The following is a 14,378-nucleotide window of genomic DNA, read 5'->3' on the forward strand; positions in this document are numbered from 1 at the left end:
CATCTATATTTAAGAGCATTTCCAAGAAAGAAAGAGTTTTTGTTCATTTTTGTTAAGAAACAACCAACCAGCTGATGCTGCCAATATCTAACAGGAAGGTGAGCATTCCTAACATTAAACTCATTAAAACCATTGTGAGAAACATCTCTAGCATTACGCCTAGACATAGAGATAGTAACATAAGAAACATAAAAACAGAAGGAGAGAACCAAAAATAGGCAATGGACTAAAGTAGAGGGGATAGAAAGGCAATGGTTTGAGCAGTATTTATAGGAGAAGAACATAGGGTTTGATTATTTAATTTTATTTCTTTTTTAAGTAAATCTTTAAAAAGGTTTTGATTTTGTGAAGATGGTCAAAGAGGAAAACATGGAGAAGCATAAGACGGATTGAAAATGGTTACAACCAGAGAAAAAGGCTTAGACTTACCTGTTTAATTCTCCTATCGCCACTTCATAATCTCATCTGAAAGAGAGAATTTTTTTATAGGGTTTGAGAAGACAGCAGAGAACAGAGAGGATGAACAGTGATTCCTTGGTACTTGTAGTGAGGACCCGCCAGACTGAAGACCTGCCGCCTGAACAGAGATGAATTGAGGTTCATGATGAAATTTCTTCACGAAGGACCATCAAATCAGTTAACTCAAGTTCTTCAGACTTTTAATAGCTTGCTAGAATTATAGGATAGTTCTATTGAAGAGACCACAGTGTTTTGAAATATAAATATGCATCACCATGAAATTAGGGTTAAAATTAACACCAACATCTAATCAGACCCATCCCAATTGCTTTTAAAGACTACATCGTGAGAGGGCCAGTGGATAATAGGTTTAGCTCGTAGAGAAAGAGAGAATCATGGAAGTAAAAAAGAGATCTGGGTGTTGAATTGGGGTTTCGAAGAAGAAGAGTGTGTTGAATCGTTTTTCTCCGAGTCGCAGAGCTCCGTTTCTGCCACAATCCATTTGTCTCAAATATTGTTCTCATGACTTAACGAACATGGTGTTAGTCCTCAAGGGAGTTGGGGGAGTTGGGTGTAGTTGTGTTTTTTCCCGTTAGTCGTGAGGGAGTTCGAGGGAGTCTCTTAAAATCCCCGTTAGTCGTGGGAGAGTTTAGAAGAGTCTCCCCAACTCCCTAGAAAACCCCGTTATTCGTGGGGGAGTTTGAAAGAAACTATTAAACTCCCTGTTAGTGGTAAAAATTAGAATGATAGGGAGTTTGTTTTTTTTGGGAGTTCTGGGGAGTTCTAGGGAGTTTATAGTGTATTTTTGCCTCACTCCAAATCTCTGAAAAAAGTAGAGATTTTGGGAGAGTCTCTCAAACTCCCTACACTCAACACACCAAACTCTCTCAAACTCCCAATACTCTCTTACACTCCCTCAAAATCCCCAAGATTCAAAATACATTAAACTCCCTCCAACTCACTCGTGGACTAACCTTTGAAAGAGTAATTGATTTGTTTATAAATAAATGACATTTTCTCCTTCAGAAAAGAAAAGAAAGTCATTTATTTTTCAGGATTAATGTTGAGTCTTTTCTTTTAATATATAGATTTTCTATTTTAAAAAAATTGATGCACCTGCAACGAGTCAGATTCGGTTGAGTCAGGAAAAAGAAAAGACAAACAAACAAGGACCATGGTTCGGTGGTGTTTGGTGAACCCGCTTAAACTAGCCCACTTCACTACTCGAGTATAACAAGAGTTGCATTCCAAAAATTATTTTCTTCTAAAAACCCTGGGTTCCATCATCATCCCCATCTGAATCTCAACAATGGCGAAATATCATCTGAATCGTCTATTACAAGCACTAATCAAACCAAAATTAGGGTTTAATCAATCCATCATCATGAATTCAATCTCAACAAACAAAGGAATTTCCAATATCACCACTGATCTGATTAAACCCATTTCAGGTTTTCTTCATCAGAGAAGATTTTCAACCAGTAATGTCCCAAACAAACCAGGAGGAGGAGAAGATAATAATGTAAGAGAAGTGATTGTAACATGGGCAAGAGCAACACTAATCATACGAACGGCAGTAGCTATTCAGCAGAGAGCTGTATGATTTATTATTAAAGGGAGAGATGTGATTTCTCAAGCTCAATCTGGCGCTGGGAAAACTTCTAATTGCTCTTACTGTTAGACAAATCGTTGATACTTCTAATCGAGAGTAAGTTTTCTGAAACTGTAACCCTAGTTTTTGTTTGATTTTGTTATCGTTTTTTTCTTTTTCTATGGGGTTTTGGTTTATTTTAAGGGATTATATTGTGGGGATTGTTTTGATTTCTGGATTTAACTGACAATTGAATCAAAAACCCTAATTTATTGGGGTTTTGTTTGGAAGTAAATGCTAGAAATAAGGTGTTTCAATAATCCGCCACCAGAATTTAACCAGCCACCGCTAGCACCATCCATCATAGCCGTACGACCACCAGTTTTACTAACCAAATTCACCAAATATTACCACTTCAGCAGCTGGTCCAGCACCAGTAACATCATTTGCTAGTGCCAACACCATTAAGACCACCTAAAATTACCAGCAGGTCAGCACCAATGCCACCATGCCGACCATCACCACTCTAGGTTCTAGTGGTGGTTCTGGTAGGTGCCAGTTGTTGGAGGTTGACAATTTTGGTTTGCGGTTATGGGTGGGGGTTTTGGTGATTGGCATTTGTAGGTTGTGGGTGGTGTTGTGGTGGTTGTCGGTTGTGATTGGGTAGGTGTTGCTGTTTTTGGTGGATGCTGTTGGTCTACTGGAAACAGCTTATACATTTATTTTTTTGGTCTCTTTATATGGATATCTCTATAAGTTTCTTTGATTTTGTTTTTAGATTTCTTTCTTTAGATTTCTCATTCAGTTTGGATCATTGATTTTGTGTTTAGGGTTCAAGAATTGATTTTTTAACCAACAAGAGAATTACCAACACAAACTGCGAAAGTTAAATTAAAATTAGCAATATTCATGCTCATGCTTGTATTGGAGGTCAAATTGTTGGTGAAGATATTAGGAAATTAGAGAATGGAGTTCATGTTGTATCTGGTACACCAGGGAGAGTTTGTGATATGATTAAGAGAAGATCGTTACGTACTTGATGAATCTGATGAGATGTTGCGTAGAGGTTTTAAAGATCAAATCTATAATGTTCACCGCTTGTATCTTCCACCAGAACTCCAGGTACAAAGAATTTCTCTGTAGCTATTTTTTTCTTTGTTCTGCACTCTGTATTCAATAGGTCTCATGATGATTGCCATTGATACCCATGTTACATGTGTATAGATTTTCTTGATTTCGGCAACACTTCCTCATGAAATACTGGAGATCACTAGCAAGTTCATGAAGGACCTGTGAGGATCCTTGTAAAACGTGATGAATTGACGTTGGAGGTATGAAGTCTATAACTTATCTTAGTTAGGCTGCTGTTACATGTCTGAGATATCATATCAGCGTGTTAATTATTTGGTTATGAATTCGTGTATCTTTTTGTTTGCTATGTAAGAGTATGAAACATTTCTTTGTTGCTGTTGAAAAAGAAGAATGGAAGTTTGATACATTGTGCGATCTTTATGATGCTCTGATGATCAGTGAAGCTGTTATTTTCTGTAACACAAAGAGGAAGGTAACGTCTGTCTGTCTTTTCTGGTGTATGTTTATGTAGTGTGTTTGAATTGCACTAACTCTGATCCACCACCAACTGGTGTATGTTTATATTTATGTAGCGTGTTTAAATACCTAAGTATGTATTTGCGCCACCATTTTTCATGTCAGATGATCATATTGGCGTCAGTCACCTTGTCCTATGCAATAAAGATAAGATTATTTTTCTAAAGATCAGTAGAGGCATGTGCGCTGCATGTGTCTTTTTGGAGTTGAATGTCTATATTTGTCCCTTGGTGTTTTAAGTATACAGATTATACTAATTTGACCTCAAATTATTTTCACTTCTTCTTTGTATGTGGGGATTAGTAAAAAAGGGAAAAACACCTCTTTACTTAAATATCCCCACATATAAAACAAAAGTAAAAATAATACGAGGTCAAACAGGCCAAATTAGATCACTTAAAGGGGCAAAAAGAAATCTACTGTCTATTTCTATATATTAAGTGGTACTTAGTGAGACATGTTCAACTCAAATAACACATAGAATGCACGTGCCATCTACTAGTACGTATCAAATGGTGGGTGCCAAAGATCTACAAGCCTACAAGTTAATGTAATGTTACGTGCTTCCCTAATGTAAAGTTTATCATGATGCCTAACAAAGATACGTAGTTGTTGTAGGTTGATTGGTTAACTGAGATGATGGGCAGCTATAACTTCACAGTCTCTTCAATGCATGGAAACATGCCTCAGAAGGAGCGAGATGCAATCACGAAAGAATTCAGATCGGGGAATACCGTGTTCTGATAACAACAGATGTATGGGCTTGTGGATTGATGTTCAACATGTAAGTTTTTTCAGTCCGGTTTCTCTAAGTTTGATTGTGCACCGTATCCGCCATTCGTTTGATCCCACTATCTTTCTGTCAAATAGTTTAGAGATTTAAAACTTTTAGGTGCTTGTTGGTTAGACAGTTAGACATAGACGTAGAAACCAGAATAGCTAAGCTGGGGGATTGGTACTTAGTACTTACTCACATTTCCATGGTCTTATTTCATTTAAACTTCCGACGGATAGATGATAGATCAAAAATTAAATGGTATGGATATTCTCGTCAACCAAATGCTTTTGGAGTCATAATTGTTCACTTAATTCTTCTGCTAATTCCTTCCACTAATGTTTTTTAGGTGTCCTTCATTATTAATTTTGACCTTTTAAACAATAGATGAACTTTACATTCATCAGATTGGTCGATCTGGTCGTTTTGGAGGATGAGAGCATTAGCACTATAAAAATCTAGATTGTCAAAGTGTCTTTCTTTTTCTTGTGGAAAATCATGCCGCCTTTTGTTGTTACTGGGCTATTGTTAGGGTCGAAGTTTCATTGAGTAGCCAATCATTTTTGTTTGCACACAATATGTTGGATGTATACAAATATAGATAGTATTAATTCAACTTTTATACGTGTAATATTTTGATGTATGCATATACATTTAAAAAGGGAAAGACAGAAATTGCAACAATTTTGAAGAAGTTGGTCTTGAGGAAGAAGGAGAAAGAACTGAGAAATAAAAGTAGAAACAACCCTAACCGCTCTTTATTTTAGAGTTGAGGAAACCCGTGCAATTCTGTTTGTCTCTTTTTACGTGTAGTGTAGATGCATATATTAAACTGTAACAGTACCTGTATAGAAGTTGCCTTATTAATATATGATTCTACACTTACCTAAATTTGTCCTGTGAAATATCCCGAAGAGGAAATCAAGGGGAGTCAAGGAACGAGTCTATCCTTGGGATTGGCAAAATGTAAAGTGGGTCCTATTCCCTCTCTCTTACAAGATATATTTCCGGATTATTTTTCGGTATACTTATCATTTTTCGTATTAATATCTATATCTGTATACATTGTCCGGTTAAAACGATTTCAACATATTTGGTTACTTATGAAACATGGCCTTAACAGTAGTTCAGTACCTAAAATGGGCGCATTATCTTCTCAATTAGGTTAAATTTCCTAATTGAGTAGGTCTTATGGCGAGGTCAGTTTCAGCTAGTGAGTGGTTCAATTTTTATTTCATTTTGTTTGTTTTGAGTTTAATTGAGTTAGTAATGTTGTTAGGATCAGATTACAGGTTTATTCTAATAAGAAATGTAGCTCTTTTGTGATTTTGGGGGTATAAACTTGTATTTTTTATTTCAATGACAATGAAGATCGAGTTCATATGAAATTTAACTTGGAAGATGTTACTATAAGCCTACACTATTTTTAGTTTATAGTTGATTTTTTTTTTGTTTGCTGGTGTCATTGTGAATAGTGTATATGCTCAGTGTGTGGTTATGGGGAAACTAGAATTCAATTGGACCAAATCCCTTTTAGTGTAAAATGTCTTTAGAGTGGGGTATTATGTGATTGCTCTAAGTTTGATCTTACTTGGGGTTGTTCGGATGGACAGCAGTCATAGAGCTGCCATTATGCGGACAGTTCCTTCTTTTTAAACATCAATTACAGTTAATGGGATATACAGATGATAGTTGCCTCCCGAAGATGAACATCCACCAAAAAATAACCAGTAGGTCCAGCACCAATTGCGCCACTAACCAGAACCACCACGCCACCCTTGACCACTCTAGATTCTGGATCAGATCTTGTTATGATGAATGGTTCTGGTGGATGGGAATGGTTTTGGAAGGGGACTTGTTATGGACATCATTACCCTTTATCTCGTTGGAGGTTCTGAGGTGGTTAGTCTTGGGTGGGGGTCCTACGGTTGAAAGTTGTGGGTGGATGTGCTGGTGGTTGACAGTTTCCATATTTTTAGGTCTCTTTTGATGAATTTCTCAATAAGTTTGAATCTCTTGTTCTGTTTTGAGGTCTCTATTTTGGAATATCTCATTAACTTTGAATTGTTGCTTTTGCGTTCAGGGTTCGAGCATTGATTTTGGTAATTATATGTATAGTCAAGTTCATGCTTGTATTGGAGGTCGAAGTGTGTGTGAAGATACAAGGAAATTAGAGGATGGAGTTCATGTTGTTCGGATACACCAGGGGGAGTTTGTGATATTATCAAGAGAAGATCTTTACGTAGTCGAGCTATCAAATTTTTAATACTTGATGAATCTGTTGAGATGTTGAGTAAAGGTTTTAAAGATATCAAATCTATGACGTTTATCGATATCTTCCCCTAGAACTTTAGGTATAAAGGATTTCACTGCAGCTATTTTTTCTTTACTGTGCAATGCTATAAAAGGTTTCATGATGATTTCCTTTGATACTCATATCATATTTTTATAGGTATGCTTGAGTTCGGCAATACTTCCTCATGAAATATTGGAGACCACTAGCAAGTTCATGATGGAACCTGTGAGGATCCTTCTAAAACGTGAAAAATTGACATTGACGTTGGAGGTATGTAATCTAACTTATCTTTGCTATGCTTCCGTTGTATGTCTGGGGTATTATATCGGTGTGTTAGTTATTTGGTTAATAATTTGTGTGTTTTTTATTTTGCTATGTTAGGGTATCAAACAATTTTTTGTTGCTGTTGAAAAGAAGAATGGAAGTTTGATACTTAGTGCGATCTTTATGATACTCTGACCATCACTTAAGCTGCTATATTCTGTAAAACGAAGAGGAAGGTAACATCTGTCTGTCTTTTATGGAGTATGTTTATGCAGCGTGTGTGAACTTTACTGACTCTGATCCACTGCCAACTGTAGTTATATCTAGGATATGCTATTCCTTAGGGAAACGCGAAAATACTTATTTACCCTACCATTTTTCATCTCAGATGATCATATTTGTGTCAGTCACCTTGTCCTGTGCAATAATAAAGTCATAAAGATAAGATTATTTTACTAAGTCTACTAGTAGAGGGGACATGCGCTTCACGTGTTATTTGGAGTTGAGTGTATGTTTTAGTGTTCTAAGTATACAGATTTTACGAATTCGGCTTCAAATTATTTTTCACTTCGTTTTTGTATGTGGGGATATTTTGGTAAAAAGGGGCAAAAACACCTCTATTGCTCTCTACGTGGTAGAGATTTAGAGAATCAAAGAGATAACAACAGATAAGAGGAAACAAAACTTCTTTTGATTTTGATTTTGATTCTGTCTCATTCAATAGACTATGAGGTTATAACTAACTCTCGTACCAGATCATCAACGCACATCTCTATCCCTACTGTATATTAAGCAAGGTGGTGTTTGATGTAGCTTTTTACTTGAATATCCCCATGTACGAAATAGAAGTAATAATAGTACGAGGTCAAATTGGAACACTGAGAGACAAAAACGAATTGAACCCGCAACCTATAGGTTGGGAGCCCAACCCCTGGCCAACTGGGCTAATGCCGGTTGGTAATTAAATTAAATGGTACTTATGTGAGACATGTTCACCTCAATTAACAGGTGCAACGTATGCGCCCTCTACTAGTACATATTTATTGGTGGGTGTCGAAGATCTACAAGCTTACAAGTTAATGTCATGTTAGGTGCTTCGTTACTGTGAAGTTTATCATGATGCCTAACAAAGATACGCGGTTATCTTATGCTAATTTCATTTTTCCATGAGCAGGTTGATTGGTTAACTGAGAAGATGCGCAGCTATAACTTCACAGTCTCTTCAAAGGATGGAGACATGCCTCAGAAGGAGTGAGATGCAATCATGAAAGAGTTCAGATTGGGGGACACCCGTGTCTTGATAACAATAGATGTGTTGGCTTGTGTGAATGATGTTTAACAAGTAAGTTATTTCAGTATGGGTTTCTCTAGATCCGATTGTGCACCATATCCACCGTTGGCTTGATCCAGCTATCTCTCTGTCAAAAGTTTAGAGATTTAAAACTTTAAGGTGATTGTTGGTTACTAATGGTTAGACAGTTTCACATAGAGACCAGAAAAGCTAACATGGGGATTGGTACTTGCTCACATTTGCAGGGTCTTATTTCATTTAAACTTTCAAACCTTTTACGGATAGATCAAAAATGAAATTGTGGTTTTCAAATCAAACTCTGAGCTCTCATTTTCAGACAATATTTCTTGGTTTTGTTCTGTAAAATATAGTACTGTATCGGCTTTTAGCTGCGGGGTGTTGCTATGAACTTTACATATCGGATTGGTAGGTCTGGTCGTTTTGGGCTCAAGTTAATTATTTCTCTCTGGTTTTCAAACTCTGAGCTCTCAGTTTCAGACATTAAATTTCTTGTTATTGTAGTGTATAATATATTACTGTCTTGGCCTTTATCTCCAGGGTGTTTCTATAAACTTTGTACGAAGTGATGGTATCAGGATTCTCAGGGACATAGAGCAGTACTACAGTACTCAAATTGATGAGATGCTAATGAATATAGATGGTCTGAATTATGATGCCAAGCAAGTGTTCTGGAATGAACTTTTACTCGTTGATTTTTCCAAAATAGCTGCAGCTTCTGTGAATTCAAATTCCGCTGCTCGAGAAGAACGAAACAGATTGAGTTTTGATTGATTTGTTTTCATAGTGTTTTTTTCTAACCGCATAATCAATCATTTTCGTTAATCAATCAATCACATGACAAAACACAGTTTATGACTACTTTTCTGTTTCATCAAAGAGTTTGAAGAACTAAAGAAATTACAAAGACAAAAAAAACACCTGCAAAAAACATAGTGAAATCAGAGTAGCACTAAGATCCTTGAAGTTACAGCAGCTGGTCATGAATCATGACACGTTAACAGTAAATGAACTAATGATATTTCATACAAAGAAGATAGATTTTCTCTTCAAAGAGCCGGAGAAATTGTTTGATTGAGAGGAGAAATCATTGTGCTTTTTGGTATTGCCGTAGTTGGAAAATCAGCCGGTGTTTAATCTTTGAAGGATGTATTTTTGATGTAGCAGCAGATGAAAGAGATCCAGGGTAATCTCGCCGCCGCAATTTCTTTCCAAATTGCAAGAAGAAGAGAGGAGCTGTATTTAAAGGCCGGAAGACCTTCCATTTAGATTAGGGTTAAAATTTCCACCGTCGATAGTTTTCGATCTAACGGCTCATACGTTAGTTAGGACTGTCTGCATAGCTGAGCGAGATGATTGTCATGGACGGCTGTGAGTATGGCTTGACGCACGTGGACGCAATCTAAGGGGTTTGGAACTGTCAAAGAGCTAATAGAATCAACCATTGACTAAAATTGACCAATGAGCGGTACTATAATGTTGTTTGTATGGGATAAATCATGTTGTCCCATCTAGGATTGCTTCAAGCACCATCCGAACAACAACAACCATATTAGCAGGAGGAGCCAGACCTGAACCAGATTAGAGTGAGCTGTTAGGGGCCATTCAAGAATAGCGGTAATAGGTTCATTTGCAAGAATTTGAATACGCAAGCGTCATAGGAATAACTAATACTTTCACGGCAGAGACATTAGCAAGCAGAATAATCTCATGCACCTCATAAGGACCCCAATAAGCTTTTTGATATATTTCAGAAATAATTGCAGAAATAAAATAAAGAATGTCCCAATTTCTTTCTGCATCATATAACACAATTATCGAGAAGGAAATCAAGTGGCATATCGCCTAGCAAACTACGCAACGGACGAGAACCAAGCCGAAAATTATTCGATGACAATATTGAACCAGGCAATCCCACATTTTATTAACCAAATCCGACGACCTATTGCAAAACAACCCGCTGTTTAGCGCGTTATAATGAACTCACCAGAACTTTGACAAAAATTGCGGAGATAAGGTGGGCAAAGGTTAGAGTTATTCCTCACATGAGGACCGCCGTCTCATTGAGGAATTTTGGAGGACAATCATAAACATGTACTGACGATGACCATGCCACAAACATATTCCGAGTGTAGTGTTTTTGTTTTTGTTTTGATTAGAGTAATGTAGTTTGGTGTTCAATATATATATATATATATATATATATACTATATACTTTTTAAAAGTACTATTTCTCATCTTTGATTCTTTTTTTTTTCGTATCTTGTTTGGATTAAAAGTTGTTTTTGAAATCTGAAGAATCAGAGTTGGTCTTATTTTGGGTAATAATGGTTGGTATTTTATTTAATGGAGTTAATGCTTTTAAACATATTCCCGACTAATTTAGAGGGGGATTTTCTTTTATGATGGTCAATTTGGTATATAGAGAGGCATTTCTGTATTCCAGTTGTATTTATGGTTATAAATTTTGTGAATCTATAGGGAGACTTTTATGTGTTCATTATTGTAGAAAATATGATATCAAAGACTTGATGAAAGGAACACAGAACTAAAACTCAAACAAACTTCTCTTGATTGATGTATTTCGACTCATGGATTGATGTATTTCGACTCATGGCTCAACAACCTATTTATATGAGTAACAAACTTGACTCTCAAGAAAAATAACTTTCCAAACATAATCAAACTCTAACAAAGAAACTTCTGGACAATTCTCACGTAACTAAACTCTTAAAACCAGTAATACTTGCAACCCAAATAAACTTCTATAAATCGTACCATGTCAACAAGAGTTGTTGATCCATTCACTTCATGTCAACTGTACCAGTTGACTCAACCATATTGGTTTATTCTTCATAGTATCTTGGTTTATTCTTCAACAATTATAATAAAATCCGAGAGGGGAAAAGAAAAATGTAAAAAGAAGTGAGAATTTGAGATGCCAACGGTATAAGTGATTGATAGACAAATCAATGATGATATTCTTGAAAATGCACACGAATGAAAAAGATTTTGTGACTAATCAAGATTCTTTTTGTAGACGAATTATTGATTTAAAACTGGTGTTTGACACCAAAACACAAAACCAGAACATAAATGGGAAAAAAGAGAGATACATAAATTATGGTACCATTAGCCCATATTTGTAGTGATAAATTCACGTTTTGTATTTTATGGATAGTTCTTGTTTTATATTATCAACCAATGTCGTTGTAAATATTAAGATGTTACCGTGACGGGTATTCTAATTCCAGGAGGTCAGCATTAGTGAATTGGTGTCTTTCCATACCTACTTCATGACGTAATGGTTATCCTTTAGATTTTGTTTCCTTTTAAATAAAAATTCAGTTATAGGTTTAAGCTATAACCGCTTATAAGATAAAACGGGCAAATACGCTTTACTTTCCTGCTCATTAAGGACGCGACCTTTCAAAGATAAAACATGCAAATATGTGTTACTTGTCTGCTCATTAAAGACGCAACCTTTCAAATAATGCCTGCTCATCAAGGACGCAACCATTCGCCAACAGGTGTATTGGATGTCTATATAAGCATTATTCGTATCTGCTTGTAGCATTCTACAATATAAAGAAACTCTTAAATGCTTTAAATTTTTTTTTTTTTTGATAATCTTTCATCAGTATTATAGTGATGGATATGTTGTCGGAATTCACTACCGAGATACTGCAGCACCTCCAAACTGCAGAAAACATTTTAGCAAGCAAATGTGTTTCCAAAGAGTGGAATACTATCCTCGGGGAAAAAATAAGTGGAATCCTTTTTGGTGTCACACCAAGAATAGGGAAAGAAGTTACTCAACTCTTTTATAGAGAGGAAGATTTCAGCCCGATCGTAACAACCAACAATCACGACCCCGAATGATGGAACCCATGAATATTTGACTAAGTTGCACCCAATAGTTGGATCTTGCAATGGTCTGGTCTGTTTTTATGTTTCACACCACGTCATACAAGATCCTGTATATGTTATGAATCCAGAAATTGGTGAGCACCTACATCTGCCACAACTATGCATCCCAATTATTGCACGAGATCAAGTACTTTCTTGGTATCCTGTAATTGGGGGTTTCGGATACTGTCAACGCACCGATGAGTACAAGGTAGTTCGAATTCACATGGATGGTAAAGTTCAAATACACACTCTAGGAGACAAGAAAGGATGGAGGAACATAGCATGAGAGATTCCTTATATTTTTCGGAGTTCAGGTGTGTACGCACATGGTTGTATTTTTTGGAAGGATTGTTTTCAGTGGGATAGTGGCATAGTTTCTTTCAATTTGGACACTGAGACATTTCATCAACATTCGCGACCACCGCATCATATTCCTGGGAGTGAATTCCCATCAGTTTGGATGGTTATGTTCGGAGTTCGCCTTTTATTTTACTACATCCATGAGGCCTGTTGTGATGAGGGGATTAATCAACCCCGGATAGATTTCTGGGCACCCATTTCCAAAAAAAATATTCATACATGGGCAACTGGCGGGGAATGGAATTGGAATCATAAGATAAGCATTTTCTTGGAAAAGGATGAGGATGAAGGGTGGCCGGCCTATTACCCGATAGCTTTTGGAAAAAACAAGGACCTCCTATTGTGGCAGAATGGGCGTTTATTGCGTTACAATGCACTCACCAGAACTTGGACAAAAATTTGGGGGACACAACTGTGGGAAACAAGCAAGGTGGCAATTATTCCTCATATGAGGAGCGCTGTCTCGTTGAAGAATTTTGGTGGAAAATCGGAAACATGTACTCATGATGTCCATGCCACTAACACATTCCTTGGGTTATCTATGTAGCTTTTTTTTTCTTGTAGTTGTGTTGTTTTTTGTTTTTTTTGTATTTGTATTTGGATTTGGATTTTTTTCCTATGTACAATTTATTCCTTGGGTATGTAGCTTTTTTTCTCTTGTAGTTGTTTTTTTGTTTTTTTGGATTATTTTCTATGTTGAAATGTACAATTTAGTTTGGGTCATTGTTTAACTAGACAACCTTTGGTTTTTTTCCTTTTTTTGCTTACACCTATGGTCCAGCCGTCCGGGACACCCCAACCCACCTAGGTAATTAGTCGAAAAGTATAATAATTATTTGGGTATTTCCTAAGGGATCATGATTTATTTTAGTTTGTTATGTTCGGAATGTATATATTAGATTAAAAAGAAAATTAGATAAACATGAAATATTCATTCCATATCTCATTATACTGCTACAATATCTCATTTTTTAGTAATATGGAAATTGAAATATTCGGTGTCAATACCAAAGAATCGTGATTTAAGATAATGATGGAAAACCTAAAAAATTAGAGTTTTCAAATTACACCAAGCATAGAAAAAAAACTAACATAGAGTATTAAGAGGGATTGTTGATATGAAATTGACGAGAGGATCCAAAAACCTCCTAGACTGACGCGACCATTCGCCAACAGGTATATTGGATGTCTATATACATATAAGCTTTATACTCGTATTTGCTTGTAGCATTCACAATAAGAAAATCCTAAAAGCTTGTAATTTTTGTTTTTTTTTTGATAATCTTTCATCAGTATAATAGTGATGGATATGTTGTCGGAATTAACTACCGAGATACTTCAGCGCCTCTAGACTACAGAAATCGTTTTAGCAAGCAAATGTGTATGCAAAGAATGGAATACTATCCTTGGGGACAAAATAATTGGATTCCTTTTTGGTGTCACACCAAGAATGGGGAAAGATAAAGTTACCCAACTCTTTTATAGAGAGGAAGATTTCAGCCCGATCGTAACAGCCAACAATCATGATGCCCGAATGATGGAACCCATGATGATTGGACTATGTTGCACCCAATAGTTGGATCTTGCAATGGTCTGGTTTGTTTTTATGTTTCACACCACGGCATACAAGATCCTGTATATATTATGAATCCAAAACTGGTGACCACCTCCATCTGCCACAACTATGCATCCCAATTGCAACGGATCAAGTACTTTCGTGGTATCCACGATACAACGTAATTGGGGGTTTCAGATACTGTCAACGTACCAATGAGTACAAGGTAGTTCGAATTCACATGGATGG

The 14,378-nt window shown here is 36.4% G+C and overlaps 2 pseudogenes; both read left to right on the forward strand.

Annotated features, from left to right (window-relative positions):
• The first annotated feature begins 1,713 nt into the window (after positions 1-1,713).
• LOC113358585 lies at positions 1,714-4,446 on the forward strand (annotated as a pseudogene).
• A 1,836-nt stretch (positions 4,447-6,282) lies between these two features.
• LOC113312874 lies at positions 6,283-8,467 on the forward strand (annotated as a pseudogene).
• Positions 8,468-14,378: the final 5,911 nt, after the last annotated feature.

Source organism: Papaver somniferum, chromosome 1 (assembly GCF_003573695.1).
Source record: "Papaver somniferum cultivar HN1 chromosome 1, ASM357369v1, whole genome shotgun sequence".
Taxonomy (NCBI): Eukaryota; Viridiplantae; Streptophyta; class Magnoliopsida; order Ranunculales; family Papaveraceae; genus Papaver; species Papaver somniferum.